General features: G+C 44.1%; 1 protein-coding gene across 1 annotated transcript in view; it reads right to left on the bottom strand.

The window, feature by feature from the left end:
• Window positions 1-5,367, bottom strand: part of LOC124256841 (ankyrin repeat and protein kinase domain-containing protein 1-like) — an 18,602-nt gene extending 13,235 nt beyond the window's left edge. The window contains exon 1 of the mRNA XM_046690810.1: window positions 5,350-5,367. The gene's annotated coding sequence lies outside the window, so the exon portion shown is untranslated. The remainder of the gene's footprint in view (window positions 1-5,349) is intronic.
• Between the last annotated feature and the right edge of the window lie 1,761 nt (window positions 5,368-7,128).

Genomic DNA, 7,128 nt, shown 5'->3' on the forward strand with positions numbered 1-7,128 from the left:
AGCGTTTAAACTAGTGCTTCAACCACTGTACGCCCATTGACCAAGGTCTTCACCCAACTGGCAAACGTTTATGAGCATAGTCGTTTGACCTCAGAGGTTTCACCTAAACGTTATACCTTTGTGAACAGGGTCGTTTGACCTCAGGGGTTTCACCTGGGCGTTATACCTTTACGAAAAGCGCCGTTTGACATAAAGGTTTCACCTAAGCGTTAGACCTTGGTGAACAGAGTCAAAACATGGATTGGGTCAAAACATTGATTACGCAACAGTCTCGTTTCCTGCTGACTGGGTTCCGTCCTATTGCGAACTTACAGTCCGTTTGAGTCAGAAACGGACCGATGAATTGTAAATTTTATCATTGTACAAAACTGCCACATATATATATAAATAGTACACATGTTTATCATTTACTAAAACCCAACAGCTTTCTTATATTTGAAAAATTTTCCGGACTCCACCAAAAAGTTCTTCAAGAAACTATCATCATTGAAAACGCAAAAGTTGTTATCTGTCTCGGCGGGGTGAAACCGCAGAAACGGAACAGCCAGTCATGGCGGGGAACATCTCAAAATCTATTCCGGGAGACCTGTCGGTTCCTCGTCTGTCGTAGTGTCATAGTCACGACTTAAAGGGATGACAAATGGTGCCACAGTTGCCTGTTGTAAGCCATCCCGAGATCAGTAACCTTGTTCAACGACGTTAGCTACCTTGTTGACACAGTTTTGCCAAGTTTCAGTCGTGATTTTGTCGTGTTATTTTGTCCACTATATCCTTGCATCTATGGCTCGGCACGATGATTTTATTACCTCCCTGGCTGGCTTTTTAGCCTATCAGGTGTCTACGCTGGGAAGTTGCGCGTACCAATCACAACGTTTCGCTTCTTTTATCCAACGATTATACTTTGCAACACAATCGTTGCAGAGATACTCGGAAAGAGGTGGAAGGATTTCTTGCATATAATTTGTTTACGGTTTCAGACCTGTCAATCTGTCTGCATGATTTCCCCAAATTATTGAGTCGCACTGCGAACAAACCTTCTTGTTGGCACTGGTAAGATCGGTTGTAACGGCGGCTAATCTGATTGGCTACTGTGAGAATGCGGAGCCAGCAAAGGGAGGTAATAAAATTATCGGGCCGAGCCATAGATGCATCCAGGGTATAGTGGAGATTTATCGGAACGTATACCCGGGAGACTATCTAGGATGTGTCTGCATTGTTTCTCATGTTTCGGTTTGTTTAGCGTTATATCAGTCAACACAGTCTATAGACCTGGGTTTCAGTGGTATACGTGGGTGAACAGCCATAAGGATTAAGACAAGCTTAACGACACACTTAATATGCAGGGATGGTTCACGGCCTCAGTAAACTCCACCAACACAAGGTCGTTGCCTGTAGTGAACAACAAGCTGTAAATGTGAACATGCCGTGAAAGTATTTACCATCTGCAGGCACATGTAATTGGGTGGTTTATTTTGAAGCATTTAAACACTCAATCTCTCGCATTTATTGGGTAACGTTTATTGTTTGTTCGACATCTCCTCATCATATACTCGATCAACAAAGCTGTGTTAACACAATGTAAACCAACAAAGTGAGTGAGTTTAGTTTGATGCCGCACTCAGCAATATTCCCGCTATAAACCAACACAATCCCAGCAGTACAAACCACATACAAACAGTTCTGCCACAAACAGCATGACCAAATAGACCGCATTGCCTTTGACAACGAACATATTATAAATAAAAACATTGGCTCCAACAGCATGCGTTTGTTTGTTTGTTAGTGTCTGTTTACTTGTTGGTTAGTGTGTGTTGTTTGTTTGTATCGACGTGCTCTACAATGTTTCAGCCATTGGCGGCAATCTGTAAATATTGGAATCTGGACAACACAGTCCACTGACTGAGATACTGAGCATGATCCACACAAAACCCTTGTGACTCAGACAGTGTCGGGGATACTGTTCACACAGTTCGGGGTGACAGCTAAGACTGTCTGTGATACTGCGCACAGTGTCGGAAACACGCCACATACAGTGTCGGGGATACTGTTCACACAGTACCGGGATGACAACTGTCTGTGATACTGCGCACAGTGCCGGAAACACGCCACAGACAGTGTTGGGGGTACGGGTCACACAGTACCGGGGTGACAATTGTCTGTGATACTGCGCACAGTGTCGGAAACACGCCACAGACAGTGTTCGGGGTACGGGTCACACAGTACCGGGGTGACAATTGTCTGTGATACTGCGCACAGTGTCGGAAACACGCCACAGACAGTGTTCGGGGTAAGGGTCACACAGTATAGGTAATGCAGCTCAAAACTGTAGGGAATAAGGTTCAGGATGTCGGGTATCCGCACTGTGCTGGAATATTGGTGGGTTGGTGTCATGGATACGGTCATTTTCAACAAAGTTCAGGGAGTGTCTGGGATATGGCTCACAGTGCCAGGGATACGGTTCAAACAGTGCCGGAAATATGACACAGTCTGACAACGTCTCTGACAATACCAGGCAGTGGCAGAGATTCAACAGCTGTGCCTACCTGGAGCCCTAGGGATCGCCTAACTCTGAACGTACACAGATCCTGCAGCGACTGCGGGTTTGTCACAGTCGCCTTTACGTACGACATCAACGACTCCTTGCTTCCACGGTCCAAGTGAGCAACAGAGGACACAATGCCACCATCCTCGCCGGTGGGCAGATATGACTTATGGCCGGAGTCAACTAACAATCTAGCGATGTCCAAATTGCCTGACGTCACAGCAGACCAAAATGGTGTTTCTTTTTTCACACTTTCCACGTTGAATTCAACATTAAGATGTACGGTTAAGTAATAAACAGTTTCGTATGACTGTTTGACAACTGCATAATGAAGAACTGTGTTCCCATCCGTGTCGTTATCATTTGGATCGGCACCGAGCGAATACAACATTTTCATCAGCGGCCAAATCCGTGTTTCGCTGCGACTAAAATCGGGGTCTCGCGAGATTTGTTACGCGCATGCACATCAGCTCCTGCTTCTAGCAATGCACGTGCTGAACTCTCGTCACCCCACACAGAGGCTATGTGCAGAGGTGTGCATCCGTTGTGATCACGTGCTGTGACGTCAGCTCCTTGAGCCAACAGATAAGTACAGACGTCCGTATTTCCATATTTCACACTGGTTTGGAGCAAGGAGGATTTATCAATCTCATTTTTCATATTTACTGGCGCCCCAGCACCTATGAGATACTTGACAAGGTCAAGGTTAGCGTCCAGCGAATTGATGGCCCAGTAGACAGGGGTGTTGTCGTACCCGTCTCGAGTATTGACGTCAACTCCATACTCTTCTATAAGGGATTTCACAACAACAAGATGGCCGCCGTATGAGGCCAAGTGTACAGGCGCCATGTGTAACACAAGATCTGTTGGGCTTGCACTCTGAAAGGAAAATCCCATTGAAATTAAAGTCTTCATTATGTTGAGTCGTCCGGATTGAGCGGCTGTGCAAACTGGACAAAATATATCATTCCGCTCGCCGGATTTCACCCTCCGCGCAAAAGAGTCCGCTGTTAAGTTGTGGTCTGTCATATATTTAAACGCTTCCTCTTCTCCTCCTCTCTTTATCATGGATCGGGTGAGAGGAAGTTCCATGGGGAGGTAAATCCTCTCTTCATCAGAACTCATGCTTGGAATCTGGAGAATGGAAAACGATAATCATTAACTCCAATCCATCAATATACACAGACACACTGTCACTTCCTCACTCTCTCTCTCTCACACACAGAGAGAGAGAGAGAGAGAGAGAGAGAGAGAGATAACCTACATTTGGAAAAAGCAGCGTTACCTTGGAAAAGAAGACTTTCTAAATTTCAAAACATCAAAGATACCGGTTCATCACTTTCCTGATGCTTGTCGTAAGAGATAGTTGGGCTAGCTATGCCTGAAAATTACTAGTCCACAAAATAATTCACTAGCCAGAAATTTTGAATGTAGACAAAGTTTTCATCATTAAGCTGCTAATATGATGAACAATTTTATCAGGCCATAATCATGCGTGACTTAAATGTGTCTTTTAACTTAACAAGTCGGGAGAGTGCTGTATTTACAAAATGACCCCATGAAAATTCACTGTGGACATTTACTAGCACTACTGGATTTTTACTAGCCACGGACTAGAGGGCCAGTGGCTACTTCGCACATTGCTGCTAAGTCAGCTAGCGCTGTCGATCTTTATCAATAAAAGTCAGTATATCGCGTGATTACGTTGTCAAACGAGAGGAGAGTTACAGAGCTGCCATTATACTCGCTCACGTGACCCACAATCTCCAACAGCTGATGAACATCGACAAATACAACTCTGATCCTTAACTGGGGTGGGGAGGGTAAATGGCAACTCAGTTTTTGGGGAAGCAGGTTAGAGCTATTCAACTTTCGGATGCTTCAAACTTTTCCAAGTGCATGTGAACTAACTACAGCGCCAATGGTCAAATTTCACCCCAATGTACAATATCCAACTGGTGTGTGTGTGTGTGTGTGTGTGTGTGTGTGTGTGTGTGTGTGTGTGTGTGTGTGTGTGTGTGTGTGTGTGTGTGTGTGTGTGTCTGTGTGTGTAAATATCACAAGATATTTAGAGAAGAGTGAGTGAATGAGTATAGTTTTACGCTGCTTTTAAGCAATATTCCAGCAATGTCACGGCGGTAGACACCAGGCCCCGATTTCTCGAAACAAACTTAAGTCTTCACACATTGTACCCATGTGGGGAATCGAACCCGGGTCTTCAGCGCAACGAGCGGACGTTTTGACCGTTAGGCTACCCCACCACCCCAGAGAAGAGTGAATGGGTATAGTTTTACGCCGCTTTAGCAATATTCCAACAATATCACGGCGGGGACACCAGGAATGGGCTTCACACATTGTACCCATGTGGGGAATATAACCCGGTCCTTCGTCGTGAAGAGTGAACGCCTGAACCACCAGACTACCCACCGCCCCTCTTTGCGAAGAATCCGTTTGACAAGATAATCTCACTGAGGATGTCAAGGTTTCCTTAGCCTAACGGGGAAAGGTAAGTTTCAAAACATAGTGCATTAAGTAATCTGTCTTTCACTGAACGTTGAAGTGATCTTTCTTCAGTTGAAAAACATGATCACATATTGATGCGCAATAGGCTAAATGCGCATATTTCGAAATCGGAAGATTTTATGAACACTTTCGCCAACTGCTCAGTCGTAAATATGAATTCACGATCAACGCTGCATCGAGGAAAGGATTCACTCACACCCATATGTTTGAGGACTATAGCTTGTGTTACGTGCATATATATTACTACTTTATCATTTCTGAAACATTCACCAGGCCATACTCACATCAGCTGAAATAGGAAGGACATTACAGCAGTGTAGGAAAGATAGCCTGTCCCAACGTCCGAGACGGGTGAATTTTGTGGAGGACGGGTTCAAAAAAAATATCTAATCCGTCCTCATGTCGGGTCAATTTTAGCAAACCAATGACATATATATAATGATTATAACCTTTTTGAATATTTACTGCTGAAGGTGTTTTATTTATATTTGGAGGACAGGCCAGATTTTGGCAGGACTGGTAAAAGTTTGACCTGCCAGTCCTGTGGACAGGCTAGATTTTCTACATCTTTCCTACACTGATTACAGCGTTCCTATCGTTATGAAGGCGAAACCATGATCGAGGAATGTTCCAAGGGAAGTAACTCTATTTTGACTTCTGAATATGATAGAGAGTTGTGCACTTGATAAAAGGCGTTCAAATCTTTAAATGTCATCGGGTAATTCTAACTGGAACAGTTTTTCGTTTTGAAAGTTTTGTTTGATTCGTCAATAAAGTAGATAAAAGAAAATTTCAGAGTATGTTAAAGTGTTGGTTTTCGAGTGATTGCCGATACAGGAGTGAGTGAGTTTAGTTTTACACCGCATTTAGCAATATTCCAGCAATATCACGGCGCGGGGACACCATAACACATGGGGAAATCGAACCCAGGTCTTCGGCGTAATGAGCGAACGCTTTTACTACTAGGCTACCCCCACCGTCCTTGATATACAAGTAAAGTGGGATCGGGTGGTCAGGCTCGCTGACTTGGTTGACACATGTCATCGTATCTCAATTGCGAACGCCGATGCTGATGATACCGAAGTATATGCAATGAATTATAACCCTTGTTCATCAAACAATCTTGTTTATGCTCCTGAATGAAGTTCTCGTTGTTAATCTGTACACAAACACTATTATAAGCTGACTTCCCACTGGCGCTTACTAATTTTTTTTCAATTTGGCTAAACTTTTCCTTCACTCGCCAGCGGCTGAAAGGATGGTGTAAATCCAACTAGGGTCCATGCAGGTTGCAAAGGTACTGTAAGTCCCCATGGTCCCAAGTATGGTGATCTACCTTCAGTTGTTCGCGATCTATATCCTGGTTCTATATTGTATCGTCCTCTATAGATTACATTGCAGAGTGAGTAAGTGAGTGTGTGAGTGGACGGGTGTGTGAGTGAGTGAGTATAGGTTTACGCCGCTTTTAGCAATATTCCAGTAATGTTAATTTATAGTGACATGTTCGATACGGGTATCATGGGCAATATTACATGCATCATATCAGTGAGTGTCTCTCATAAAGGTAATATGGACATGGAGTCACAGGAGCTGGTGGGTGAGTGAGTATGGTTTTATGAACATTTTAGCAATATTACGGGGTGGGTGTGTTTTAGTGTTTGCTGTTCCACGCCACACTCCTCACGAGTGAGTGAGTTTAGTTTTACGCCGCACTCAGCAATATTGCAGCTATATGGCGGCGGTCTGTAAATAATCGAGTCTGGACCAGACAACCCAGTGATCAACAGCATGAACATCGACCTGCGCAATTGGGAACCGATAACATGCATCACCCAAGCCTGACCACCGATCCCGTTAGTCGCCTCTTTTGACAAGCATGGGTTGCTGAAGACCATACTTAAACATAATTTGATTTTATATATAGAACTGATACTATAGTCATGTAGTCGGTGTACAGTGAAATGTTATGCTATAAATGTCTGACTACCTGATCTGTGAAGAAGCCTCTTCGTAAACACCAATAATGAGCAGATAGCCCGCTGCTCTCCATGGTATGTCCAATA

Source organism: Haliotis rubra, unplaced genomic scaffold (assembly GCF_003918875.1).
Source record: "Haliotis rubra isolate DU_JTF1 unplaced genomic scaffold, ASM391887v1 Scf64, whole genome shotgun sequence".
NCBI classification, from domain to species: domain Eukaryota; kingdom Metazoa; phylum Mollusca; class Gastropoda; order Lepetellida; family Haliotidae; genus Haliotis; species Haliotis rubra.